The following is a 14,937-nucleotide window of genomic DNA, read 5'->3' as shown; positions in this document are numbered from 1 at the left end:
ACTTCTTCCGCACCGTACGTAGCTAGTCCGAGGTGCTAATTTAGGATCCCTCTCCAACTTCCACCTCTTCGCTGCCCCCCCCCCCCCTAGGGCAGACGTTGACAGCGGGCACGGGCTACGGAGCATGGATCCCGTGCAGGAGAAATGTCGAATGTGCGTGGGGAGCGTCAGCGCAGCACGCGGACACGGCGAGTCCAAGGTGCACGCACACCACAGGCGGCGCAGGCGAGACCCCAGCAAGTCTGGACTTGCGCGAGAAAAATAATAAAATTATCATCTAAATCACTCAACACGAATTGGTTAACGCTTGTCACTTATAATCCAGAGTGACGCCTCGCGTGTCGCTTGTTGTTGTGTTTGTTACCCGGGCATGGCAGCTGCGCGTATTGTGCGTCGTGTTGTGTGTGTTAGTCTGTAAGTTCGTTGTGAATGTTGTGGATTTGCTCTCCAGCACACAACCGATTAGTGCGGTGCTCGTCACGAATTGGCCACGTTCTGTTTACGTGACAAACCCCTTACTAGTTGGCTGTGTCGGGTGGTGGCGGGTTTAACGACACATTTATATTTACGCGATTTAACCCAAAACACGTCTAGTATGTAACTGTGTCTGTATGTTGTATGTATCTGTGTATGTATCTATGTACCCGTGTATGTATGTTGTATGTATATTGTATGTATGTAACTGTGTGTGTAACTATGTATGTTGTATGTATGTATCTGTGTATGTATCTGTGTATGTATCTGTGTGCGTAAGTTGAACTTCTTCCGCACCGTACGTGGCCACGCGTGGTGATCGCGGGCGAGGCCGAGCGACGCGAGAGGGGTGAGGGGGGGGCAGCTGCGGGTCGCCCCCCCCGCGCCCTGGGGGCTCCGTCACCGCCGCCATGGGGGCTCCGCGCGGGGGCGCCAGGAGGAGGAGGCGCCGCGTGATGCACAAGTCGCCGCGTGGCCCCGCGGTGAGCGCCGGGAAGGGCCGTCACCTGACAGTGGCGCCTACGCACGAACCTCCAGCTCACCAGGGGCCATGTCACCGCCGTCTCTCGCCTCCACCGCCTCCACCGCCGCCGCCGATATTAACGCGGCAGTGACGAGTCAGACCGCGGCAGTCATCGCAAGGGACGATTCGGACATCCCCCACGCGAGCTCGGCACGAGATCCGTCTTCGTCGTGGTCATCCTGCACGTGGTGCCGAGGGGCTGCTGCTGCTGCTGGGAGCGCGTCGCGTGCAGGTGCCCGCGTGAGCTCGCCCGGGGGGAGTTGTCGGCACGACGACCCGAGCCGCAGCCCGAGCCGAGCGGTGACAATGGGTCTCCTTGCGTCGCGAGTGGCGTCGCTGCTGGACGGAATGTTCACTCAGCAAGCGCGCGTGCTGCTGCTGGGTTTGGACGCGGCCGGGAAAACCAGCATCCTGTACAAGCTCAAGCTCGACGAGTTGTGTCCACTGGTCGAAACTTCACTCGAGCGAACGCCGTCATTCAAACCAACAGCTCGCTGTGTGTGCCTCTGCGTGTGTGGATGTCTCTTGGTGTGCTGTTGCTCTGGTTGTCCCTCTGGGCTGCCCAGAAATATCTTTCCATGTGTGTCTTCTCTGTGTATGTACCTCGTGTCTGTTCACGAGTCCCTGTCCTCTGTTTTTACGTTGGCATGTTCAGCCCAGATGATGAACACGAGAGGTGTATGTCTTTTGAAATACGTGGTCAACCAGGTCAGTGTCTTACTGTGTTGTTGGCCGACTGGTTTGCATCACGTGATTGTTTCTAAGGTCTGTTGAGTTTCTCGTCTCCCATCTTCTTGTTGCATTTGCTTACGTGTAGTTCGCCGTTCTCTATGTGCTATGTACGTGATGTCCCCCTGTGTGTTCCCTCTTTCTATGTTTCACCCCATTTTCACCTGATGATGAGCGCTTGTGTTGCGTTCGAAACGTCGTGATTTATTTAAATTTAATTTATTTAAATTTTATTTTATTTCTACATACGTGTCTTTACCGGAAAAAAAACAATGAGTAAAACAGCTTGTTGTGAAAGACCCAATGCAGAAGATCGCTGGGTTTGGTCTTCCACGAAGCTGCTCACGGTCCACCCTAAACCGCAACCACTGCACAAAACACGGCAGTAGATGCGGATACCCTGATGCACAAACGTTAAATTAGAAACTCTCCAGGAGCCTGCGACTGTGGCCATCCAGAACAGACCGTGCAACGTGTAACGGCGCAATGCCCGGTCCACAAACACGACGGAGACGTCACAGCGAGACACTCACTACCACTGCTTCTCACGCGGTGATCTTGGCTTGCCCACCTGGATGTGACTTCATAGTCGTCTGCTGTGCACCTGCATCAGCAGCCACACGAACGAAGCAGCAGCAGAAGAAGAGAACGCGGTCGCGTCCACGTGCACGCGCCACGCGACTGCGCGTGCCTCTCGCTGCGAGTGAACCTCCGCATCGTCGTCAACTGCGGACTGCAGGTTCACATTCGACGTCGGCTGTCGCTCTGTGATTCCACACTGGGGGGCAAACGCCTCCCCCGAGTTGATTCCGTTGCGCGCTTTCCTTGCAGCCGTCGCGTCGCGGCCTCCGGATGCTTTGGGTTCATCTCGCCATCTCTATGGGTCAACTTTGACCGCTCGTGGTTTAGATATATATATGTGAATGGCATCTGTAAATTAAAAGCGGCACAATCTCTGCAAGTTCTTTTTCATTGAAGGCACTTTAATGGCTCGTCTCATTTTCAGAAATACTTTTATAGACCAATAACATTTCCGAACATCTGGAGATAATTGTAGGATATATTTTTCCCGTCTGTCATACAATGAGATTGTTTGACCCTAATGGTTAAATTCATCAACTTACTCAATTTCCGTGCCCTTTGCGTTCACATGTTCTCTTAAACTGTCGTCAATTTACTTGTTTCTGGCTTTGCACTGCTCCATAAAATCTGTAATAAATTTTGAAACCTATTTTCGTGATAAATAATAAACTAGACAATGTAATCAGCGCAATGTAAATGTTTTAAATGTTTATGGTTCATATTCTCTCTGATTTCGTTACCCCGATGGTGATACGGGCGTTACCTTCACTGTTCGTGTCCTTCAGAGTGACAGATTGTTTACACTCCTCGTTGTCTTACACTCGCTAACTACGGATGGTGTACAGGACATGTAATGGAATGCCTTGTGGTATAAATCTATGACAGCTTGATCAATGTATTTGCCGTACGCGTTGTACTTGTCTGTTATTTGATTGAAGGTGGCCTGATGTTGATAATGATTTCATGAATTCTGTTTTCTTCGTCGGTTTGTTGTTGTCTAATGTATCACATTTTTAGTGGATAATGTTGATGAATATTTTGTAGATGCACGAACCGAGGCTGATAGTCGTATGATTATTAAGATCCAATCGTCACGTTTGTGCAATAAATAGTTTGGGATCAGACAGTGTCGTTACCGTTAAATGTTCTCGGATTGTGCGACCTGATTTACATCTTGCTTCAAGCAGTTCTTCTTGACTCGAGTTTAAGATTGTTGCCCAAGTTTTCATCTTCGGACGATCGCACGATTTAACGTGCCTATTAACGATGTAAAAGTATCCCTAGACGCAGCTGATGATACAACTACTGGCTCCACAGAAGCAAATGAAACGTGTTACTGCATTTTAGAGCCTTAACATTCACCACTTATCATCAGCGCCTCCAGCCTGCCACTGTCGAAGATATGGGGATGAGGCACCAGTAGCCGTCCTGCAAACCTCAAGGGTCAGAATCAGAACCTTTATTCATACCGGAGGAATCCGATGAGCTATAAAGCTCTTTTTCACAGGTGTACAGTAGGGACACGGGGTCAGAACGTTACAACAAACAATACAAAAACACGAAAGGAGTGGAAAAGATAGGAAAGAGGAAAAAAATATATTTAAACATAAATATACAAATAAAACTAAACGTGTGTTTTTATTTTCCAGATAAGGCCCACTGAACTATATATATTCTTTTTAAGAAGCGACCCGGCCACAAATTTTAGCTCAACGAAGCGGCTTATCACGTGGAAATTTATAATAGCAAAGTAATATAAATAATCTAAACGCTTGAAAGTTGATTCTAAATGTGGAGTGAATCCCGGAGGACAATCCACAAGACCACGGGGAGAGAGAGAGACATTCACACTCCAACTATACAACAAACGTCAGGGTGAGGATCGAACCCAAGCCCTCCTGTATACCAGGCGAGGTAGTTAACATCTCGCCACCGTGGCGCTGTCCACACACGGCAGGCCGAGTCCAGTGACTCTGCAAGAAAGAGACGTCACCATCTGCGGGTCACCCAATGTGTGTTGCCGGAGCAAGGTCTCCTCGCTCTCGGGAGTCCAATGGGGTCTGTCACCTATCCTGAAGCCTCACATATCAGAACGACCGCGAACTGTTCTACATTGTGCAGTGTTTGTGGGATCTGAAGAAGGTGGTTGCGATGGTGACGGTGAAACCACTCCGGTTCTCGTCGTCTTGCTGGTAGGGTTCAACATCAGGGGAATCCGCCATCTCATTTCAGTTTCTGCCGCAACAGCCCCGGCTCGTTCTGTGATCTTTACCCGTCAGAATGACTGCGATTCCCTTCGTTTTGGTCTCCCTGCCTCTGCCCTCACTCCCCTGCAACAAATTCAAAAGGCTTCAGTTGATTATCTTTAATTCTCACACTTCCCCTCTCCACTGGCTTCCCGTTCACTCCACCGCTGTATTTTCAAATACCTCACGCTCGACTTTAAATCTCTTCATGGCCTTGTCCCACCTCATCTCGCCTCTCTCATCTTCCATAAACCTCCTCGCATCCTCTTCATTCCCTTTCTTCTCTCTATCTCTATCCCTCCTCCCTGGCCCAATTCCGTTTTCAATTCTTCTCCCTCATTGCACATCTCCACTGGAAAAGAAGTCCTCTACATTGAGCAGCCCTGCTACCCCAAGTCTCAACACTGCCTATAGACTCAACATTGCCCACAGACTCAACACTGCCCACAGACTCAACACTGCCCATAGACTCAACATTGCCCACAGACTCAACATTGCCTATTGACTCAACACTGCCCATAGACTTATCACTGCCCGTAGAATCAACATTGCACCATAGACTCAACACTGCTCATAGACTCAACATTGCCCACAGACTCAACACTGCCTATAGACTGATCACTACCCGTAGAATCAACATTGCACCATAGACTCAACACTGCCCATAGACTCAACACTGCCCATAGATTTCGATTTAAAGCTTTCGTGACTGCAGGGATTCATCTTCTTGGTTCTTTCGGTAAAGTCACGTAGAAGGGAAGTAATAAAATAATAAAAATAAAACATAATAAAATAAAATAATTCTCACGACGTTTCGGCTACAACGCAAGCAGCCGTCTTCAGGTGAAGAATGAGACACTACCAAGCTAGGAGCTTATATATAAGCTGCGTTGGAGGTGGAAGAGCGCCTTAACAAAAAGAATGTGCATATGAAGAGGAATTTAGCATATTCATGGAAAATGCGTAGGAGGTGGGCGGGGGGGTTTCAAAGTCATATTATGCCCATGCATTATGCAGGATCAGCAGCACCAAAGGGGGGTGCAGAGAGTAGCAGTAACAAAGGAAAGGAATGTTAATGATATGTAGCTGCAGTTACTCAACAACCACGTAGAAAACTAAAGTATAAACTACATAAAAAACTAAAGTATAAACTGCATAGCACCATCAGTATACTTACTATACTCTACAATAAGCTGAGTTACTAACAGCAAGTAATACATTACAATTCTACGTCGTATAAATTATATAATATGCTTCCATCTAAACTTTATTCTCTTACATCACACGAGCATATACCGTACTATATACTGCCATAGATAAACCCAACATTAAATTATATACTGTATTGCTGTAAACCAACCTATACCTTATACATTTTAATATAACACTATGTATTATTTTACCCACCCTAATGTGTATCGAAATGGTTTATTACGTCCTTCCAATGATTGCTAAGCCAGAATCCATCTTCTCGGTTAAAATTGTCTCTGTGCTTGTATATGTGGATCGCCTCATGAACGAATCTCTCATGATAGCCAGATGGCTTGCAGAGAACCTCTGTCTTGGAACCTCTGTCATCTGGCCACATGGCCGTGCTGCTCTAGACCAATTTCTCGACCACATCAACTCCATACACCCAGCCATCAGATTCACCATGGAAGTCGAAAAAGATGGCAAGCTACCCTTTTTGGATGTCCTAATCAAAAGGAGACCTGATGGTTCAATGAGCCACTCTGTCTACAGGAAAGCCACCCATACGGATGCTTACCTAAAACCGGATTCCCACCACCATCCATCCCAGAAGAATTCCCTCATCAAGACTCTATATCATAGAGCCCAATGCATCTCCGACTCAACATTGCACCATAGACTCAACATTGCACCATAGACTCAACACTGCCCATAGACTCAACATTGCCCACAGACTCAACACTGACTATAGACTCAACACTGCCCATATACTCAACACTGACTATAGACTCAACACTGCCCATAGACTGATCACTGCCCATAGACTCAACACTGCACCATAGACTCAACACTACCCGTAGCCTCAACACTGCACCATAGACTCAACACTGCACCATAGACGCTCCACTGCACCATAGACTCAACACTGCCCCATAGACTCAACACTGCACCATCGACTCAACACTGCCCATAGACTCAACGCTGCCCATAGACTCTCTACTGCCTCTGTACATGAAGCAATCCTCACATGGCCCCTGTCAACTCCATCATTTCAATTGCGTCATCGTGTCGTGAGCTCCGTCAAGCGTCTTGAGTGAAGGCGCTGTCCATTTCATTCGTTCATCGCGCAGGGCTCGGGGAAAGGACCTCTTGCGACTCGCAGCGTTCCCATGAACTGCTTCTTGCCGCCCGAACACCGCTGTTCATCAGATGCTTAGAAACGTGATGTCTTTGTATTATTACACGCTTTTATTTAACTCACTCTGTCTGTTGTTGTCGTATCCTCAAATCTTGTAACTGAATTTTAACCCACTTCCCAATGTGGTATCGACTGCAAAACTTGGTATACTTATGTCATACTGATGACAATACTATATTCTATCATAAAAAACATAAAAAATATATATTTGTAAACATTATTTTTTATATGTTATGTTTCGGCTTGGGTCTCATTGTCCACGCTCAACTGATGTTGGCTGTAAATCAGCACGGTCCCTGACGTGATGGCAAGCTTCGGGGCCACTTCCTGGAGTCGTGGAGTTCTGCCATTACGAATACGGTACATTTCATTAAAGCGTGTTTTAAAAAAAAGTACTTTTAAATATTACTTATTACCTCAACGGTTAGAAATGGGTGGACCAGTGGGCGTAGTGGTTAGCACACTGTTGTCTGAACCTGGCCACATGAGTTGGATTCCTGGCCACGACTAACATGACCAGCGTGGTGAAGTATGATCACACAACCTTTAATGACTGATAGGGAATACGGTGGTCTTCATCCGGCAGTCCCGCGGGACGAAACTTTTTTACTTTTCTAACTTATTACAAAACATGTATTTGATTAAGTTATGTTTATTCATTTCAATGGCCAGTAATAAGAGGCACACGTTATTACCAAGTGTGAATCATTATCCAATTTAGCTCATAGCTGCTCACCAATGACATTCTAAAGTTGACAATGTTTATTAAAAGTCTGAAGTGTTAGAAGAGAACAGCGGTCTACTTGTTGACTTCTTCATTCACCACTTTAATTTAAAACGGGGACACGCAGTGTGGTGTCAGGGAGTGAGCTCACTTCCCAGGTCACTCGAGCGAACGAGGGGCCGTCCATAAATGACGTCACGCGATTTTGGACGATTTTTGACCCCCCCCCCCACCTCGTCACACGGCGTCACGAAAAGTCAGACCCCCCCCCCTCAAATATGACGTCACAAAGCTCTGCCCCCCCCCCCCCATCCAAAATAAAACACGCTTCAAATCGCTTTAAAGTTTAGAGAGTTACGTGTTTAGAGGTTTCTGTGTTTCGATCGTTGGATGTTGAATGGTTTAGATGGTTAGTAGTTGAGGTTATAAGAGTATGTGTTTAGGGGTTTAGAGGTATCTGGGTTTCAAGGGTTAGTGATTTACAGTGTTAGGTGTTTAGTGGTTTGAGAGTTGAGGGTTTGACACCTAGACTTTCACAACTAATATTGTCCATAATAAAGTTTTTTTTTGGGTTAGTCTCCAACACTAAATGGCACTTTTTGTTGATGTGACACATTTTACTAATTGGCTGTTTCGGGTGGTGGTTGGTTTAACGACACGTTTATATTTACATAATCTAACAAAAAAAACCTTTATGGGTTTAGAGGGTTCCGGGTGTAGTGGATTATGTGTTTAGAGGGTTAGCATTTTAGGGGCATAGGTGTTTTAAGGGTTAGGCGTCTAGAGGGTTCGTTCTTTAGAGGGTAGAGGTTTAAATGTGTTGGGATTAGGTTACAGATTTAGGGTTTTAGAACGTTAGGGTTTTGAGGGTTAGGGTTTTAGAGGTTGAGGATTTAGGAGGTTATGAGTTCAGAGGGTTAGGGGTCTAGAGGGTTAGTTCTTTAGAGGGTAGTGGTTTAGATTGGTTGGTATTTAGAATGTTAGGGATTTAGGGTTTTAGAAGGTTAGGGTTTCAAGGTTTAGAGGGTTAGGGATTCAGAGGGTTTAGAGGGTTTGGTTTTTAATGGCTTAGACGGTTAGGGTTAAAAGTATAAGGGGTTTAGAGAGTGAGGGTTTGAAGGGTAAAGGGGTTGAGGGTTAGGGGTATAGGAATTTAGAGGGATAGGGGTTGAGATGGTTAGGGTTTTGGGGGTTTAGAGGTTAAGCTTTTAGAGGGCGAGGGGTTTAAAGATTAGGGTTGTAAGGGTAAAGGGGTTGAGAGGGTTAGCGGTTTAGATGGTTATGGATTTAGATAGTTAGGGGTTTAGAAGTTTAGAGGGTTTTAATTGTTCGATGTTTAGTGGTTAAGGTCTCTGTGCGAGTCCAACATGTTTGTATGAGTCTATGGTAAGATAAAAAGAGTTCAGTTTAATTTGTATATTTCGAAACAATTTGTTTACCTTTCCTGTGATGTTTTTGTATTGTATTTTTGTTGTTATTTTCTGACCCACCCGATTGGACGTCTGTGAAAACAGATCGTTATAGCTTATCAGATTCATCCAGTATCAATAAATATTCAAATTCAAATTCTATTGACCTCTGTGCGAATCTATGGATTTCTGTGTGAGTTTTTGGGCCTTTGAGAGTATGGATCTCTGTGTGAGGCTCTGGGTCTCTGTGCATGTCTATCGGTCTCTGTATGCCGTATGGGGTCGCTGTGTAAGTCTGAGTGTCTATAGGAATGTATGGGTCTCTGTTGGAGTCTATGGGTTTCTGGGTATGGTTGTTTGTGCGAGTCTTACATGCACAAATTTAACTTAAAATGGCCATTGAGGGTTGCGGAATCCAAGTTGAAAATTAAGTTCCCTGCAGTGCAAGCCAGCTCTCTAGTCATGTCATCAAACAGCCCCTTTAATTCTTTATAATAATAAAATAGACTTAGTCCAGGAAATCCACACTGAGTCACAGTCGGGTCCTGAATTGTTTTTTTACATTTTCGACGTATGAATGATGAGTTCTTACACAAGTGGGGGAAACCGGAGCACCTGGAGAAAACCCACGCATACGAGGGGCAGCACTTTAAACCGTGCAGGCAAAGATGGCGATTATCCCACTTTCTGTACTGCCTTCTCCTGGCCAGCCAGCCAGGAGAAGGCACCTCGATGCCTACGGAAAGGGGGTTTCACAACATTCACTGTGTGATCCACTCACCCTTGCTGCCTTCCACTGCGATTAGTCCACTTGCTCTACTGCCTTCTCCCGGAGAGTCAGGTTATGGCACCTCGACGCCCACGGGAAGGTGATTTGCCAACATCATTGTGCGGTGATTCACCAACCCTCGCTACCTTCCACAGTGCTGGATTAGAGACGTGCACTACCAACACCAGGCGAATGATAACAATAATAATAACTTTCTACTTATAACTTGATAACAATAGACGAAAAATAACAACAGGCAAATGAAACGACAGGCGAATGAGAACAGTAATTATTATTTCCACTTAGAACTTGATAACAATAATTATTTCTACTTTTAACGAAATAACAATTATTTATACTTATAACGTGATTACAACAATAATAACTATTTCTACTTTTAACTTGATAACAGGCGAATGATAACAGGCAAATGATAAAAACAGGCAGCACATCTACGCCTCTACATAAGGAACGAAACAGGTGAATGTCTCCACAAATCTGGCTGTTGCCTGATGAAGCTAGTTGTAATTACTGGCGAAACGTTCTACTCAGATTGTAAATGTTGTGGCTTGACTCTCCAACACACCGTGAGCTGTACTTGTTACAAATTGGCATGTTCTGCGTACGTGACAACCCTTACTAGTTGGCTGTGTCGGGTGGTGGTGGGTTTTAACGACACATTTATATATTTACGCGATCTAACCCAAAAAATAAACCTCTATTATGGATGATATTGGTCGCGAAAGTCTACGTGTTAAACAAACGCGAAGGAATCAGAGGAAAATCGACGTGACCACGAGAGAAAATGCAAACTCCAAATATACAGACATCAGGGTTGGGGTCAAAAATACGAATTCCAATATACCAGTTTAACACGTCGGCTTTCGCAAGGGAGTTTGCATCTCGTCACTGTGGTGCCTCATTATCTGACTCACCCAACCACTAAACTACGAAAGCCACACACACTCACTCATCCACTCACCCTGCCACCCACTCAACCGCTAAATCACTTGCTCATGCACACACACAGCCACACACACAGTCACTCAAGAACATACCTGTGCACCCACCTACACACCCACTCATTAACTCAACGACCCACCCACCAACCCACTCACTCACTAACCCACTCACTCTAGACTCCACTCACCCACCCACTCACCTATTCACTCCCCCACTCACACACCCACCCAACCACCCACGCACTCAATCAATCACCCACCAACCACTCACCCACCCAATAAACGAAAACGGAACTATTTCTCAATGTACCAGCTAAGGCCCACAGAGCTATATAGGATATTTTTCAAAAGCGACCTTGTTACAAATTACAGGTAAACAAAGTGGCTTATCACATATACATTTATTGCAGCCAAATCCACTGAATGCAAGTTTATTCTCAATGCAGAGGTAAAACCCCGAGGACCCGGAGAAAAATCCACGTGACCACAAGGAGAAGATGCAAACTCGAAATATACAGGCGGCAGGGTCGGGATCAATTCCATGACCTCCTGTATACTAGGCAAGGTAGTTAACATCTCACCACCATGGTGCCCCATTCTCTGACTCACTCACCCACCCACTCGCACACTAACTTCCCCACTCAACCTCCTACACTAACTTACTCACCCACCTACCAGCCACTCACCCAAACACCCACCCATTCACCTACTGACTCGCACCACTTACTCAAATACCCATACACTCACACAATGACCCAGCCACTGACTCGAACACCCACCAACTTACCCACCCAACCCCCATTCAACCACCCAACCACCAACCCACCCATTCACTCACTCACCCACTCGCCCACGAAACAAAAACTAAACTGTTTTTATTTTACCAGGTAAGGCCCACAGGGCTATATAGATCTTTTTCAAAAGCGACCTTGTTACAAATGACAGGTTAACTAAGTGGCTTATCACTTACACATGCATTGCAGCCAAATCCTCTGAATGCAAGTTTATTCTCAATGCAGAGGGAAAACTCCGTGGACCTGGAACAAAAATCCACACGACCACGAGGAGAACAAGCACAATCAAATATACTTGCGACAGGGTCGGGATTGAATCGACAACCTCCTGTATATTAGGTGAGGAAGTTACCATCTCACCAACGTGGCACCCCATTCTCCGACTCACTCACTCAAACACCCACCCATTCACCTATTCACGCACACCACTTACTCAAATACCCACCCTCTCACTCAATAACCCATCCACTCACTCATGAACCCACTGAAGCACTCACCCATACAAAAACCCACTCACCCACTCACTCACCGACTCACTCACCCATGAAATCGCACACCCATCTTCTCAACCACTCAGCCAGCCACCCACTCAATCTCGTACCCACTAACTCTCTCACTTCCTCACCAACCTCCCAACCCACCAGGGACGTGCGGTCAGGGGAGGCAGAGCCTCACCTGTCATACTCCAATGACAATAGTTGTTATGAAAAGTAAAAAAGAAGAGAATAATAAAATAAAAATTAAGATTTTTCCACTGATCTGTGTTATAAATAACATTTCTGTACGATTCCAATCATTTTTATAGTCAAAATCGCCAAATTTTCAGAGCTCCGCTGCAAATACAGGGAGAGACGAGAGGTGAGGCAGCGTCGAGCTCAGCCTCCCCTGATTACGCAACCCCTCAGTAACTGGATGGAGCGCGGGCAATAAGCGCGTGCCTGTTACTATCACAGTATGTCACCAATGTAATGTTTGTATACCCCTTCATTTCATGTCCTCTTCTTCCATACTCCAGGTAACTTATTTCACGTATGTGTATTAAGATATTTAGGCTCGCTGGTCTCGTCATGAAACTGCAATGAAAAAGCACCAGGGGAGGCAGCCATCACATTTGCCTCACTGAGGAGGATGCGTCTAACACGCCCCCCTCCGTGAGGCCACGTCCCCCTGAGTGTGTGAATCTGGCTCTGACACAAGCCAGTGTCTCCCCAGCCATTGACCTCACCACACATCACTGCAAACCACCCACCCATCTCCTCACTCAACCACCCACCCAGTCGATCATCCACCCACTAACACTCACCCACCCAACAACTCACTAACACACCCAGCACTCACTCACCGAGCCAGTCAATCTCTAACCCACCAACTCACTTTCAAACTGACTCTCTCAACTACAACTCACCCAGTCACTAACCCACTCACTCAATTTATAACCCACCCACTACCCACATAACCTGCTACCCACACACTCACTCATCCACAAATCCACTCACCCCCTCACTCATCCATCCACTCACATACTCACCCAGCCACTCACCTACTCACCCAGTCACATACACATCCACTCACCATGCCACCCACTCAATTTCTAACCCACCCACTCGCCCAACCACTCCCTCAGCAACTCACCCACTAACCACGTAATTATTCACCCACCCACCCATCACTCAACCACCCAATAATTCAACCACCAAAACATTCAACCACCCACTAACTCGACCACCGAGCAACTCACACTCACCCACTCACCCACTCACCCGCCCACTCACCAAAACACTAAACTAAACCTAAATTGTGGTTATTTTACCAGGTAAGGCCGACAGAGCTAAACATCTTTTCAGAAATTACCTGGTTAAAAATTATAGGTCAACGAAGTGGCTTATGACATGTATTGCAGCCAAATCCTATAAATGCTTGTTGATTTTAAATGTGGAGGGAAATATACAGCTGTCAGGGTCGGGATCAAACCCACAACCTTCTGCATACCAGGCGAGGTAGTTAACATCTCGCCACCGTGGCACCCCACTGTCTGACTCTCCCACCCACTAACCCACACACTCACCCACTCACTCAATCACCCACTCACTTACTCAACTACTGAGCCATTCATACACTGACCCACTCACTAAGCCACCCACTCAATCACTAACCCACACTCATGCACCCAGCCACTCACTCACTCAGCGACTCACCTACGACGCATGAACCCATCCACTCACTCATCCACCCACGCACCCACTCACGCACGCACCCACTCATCCACACAATAAACGAATATTTAATTGGTTTTCATTTTACTGGGTAAGGCCCTGAGCTATAGATATTTGTCGGAAGCCACCTCAGCACAAATGACAGTTCAATTAAGTGGCTTTTCACGTAGAAAGTTATTGTAACCAAATTATAGAAATGCATGTTCAAATGTGGAGGGACAACCTGGAGAAAATTCCACGCGACCACGGGGAGAACATAGAAACTCCAAATATACAAGCAGAAGGGCTGGGATAAAATACACAACCTCCTGTATACTAGGCGAGGTAGTTAACATCTCTGCACCATGGTGCCTCACTCTCCGACTCACCCACCCACTAACACACGAACTCACCTCCCATATTCACACACCCATCTACCCAAAAACTCAACCACCCACACATTCACGCAAAAATCCACTCACCCACTCACTCACTTATTCATTCACCCACTAAACCATGCACCTGTCCACTCACCTATTCATCCACCCACTCACACACTCATTAAGCAACCCACCCACTTACCCTGCCACCCACTCAATCTCTAACCCACTCACTCACCCAGCCACGCAATCTCGAACCCACCAATTCACTAATCCTCTCACCAACTCACCTCTCACCCACTCCCACACCCACTCACGCGCTGACCCACCCACTCACTCACCTCAACCATTCACAAACCCACCCACCCACTCATTCACCCAACCACCCACCACCCACTCAATCTCTAAACCCATTCACCCACCCACCCACTCAGCCACCCACTAACTCACCCAATCAATCTCTAACCCACTCACCTACACACCCACCCACCCACTCACCCAGCCACTCACCCAACCACTCCGTTTATTCACTCCCAAACAACACACCCACTCACGTCACCCATGGCTTACCCTATCACCCACAATCTCTAACACACTCACTCACCTACTTCTTCAATCACTGACCCACACTCACAGACCCACCCAGTTAATCACCCACTCTATGTGTAGTCCTTAGCTCTTCTGGTAATGTGAGATATTCTTCCTCCCAGCGGTATTTTACCAGGTAAGGCCCACTGAGCTATAAAGATTGTTTTCAGAAGCAT

At 46.5% G+C, this 14,937-nt stretch overlaps 1 long non-coding RNA gene across 2 annotated transcripts in view; it reads right to left on the bottom strand.

The window, feature by feature from the left end:
• Positions 1–3,244: 3,244 nt before the first annotated feature.
• Positions 3,245–14,937, bottom strand: part of LOC133348661 (uncharacterized) — a 30,575-nt gene continuing 18,882 nt past the window's right edge. Inside the window, exon 4 of one of the 2 annotated variants that reach the window (XR_009755819.1) lies at positions 3,245–4,638. This is a non-coding gene — a long non-coding RNA (uncharacterized LOC133348661). The remainder of the gene's footprint in view (positions 4,639–14,937) is intronic. The other variant, XR_009755820.1, reaches the window with a different exon arrangement.

This window comes from Lethenteron reissneri, chromosome 27 (assembly GCF_015708825.2).
Source record: "Lethenteron reissneri isolate LAM-NWPU_2019-01 chromosome 27, ASM1570882v1, whole genome shotgun sequence".
Lineage (NCBI taxonomy): Eukaryota > Metazoa > Chordata > Hyperoartia > Petromyzontiformes > Petromyzontidae > Lethenteron > Lethenteron reissneri.
This window is presented reverse-complemented; position numbering and strand designations above follow the sequence as displayed.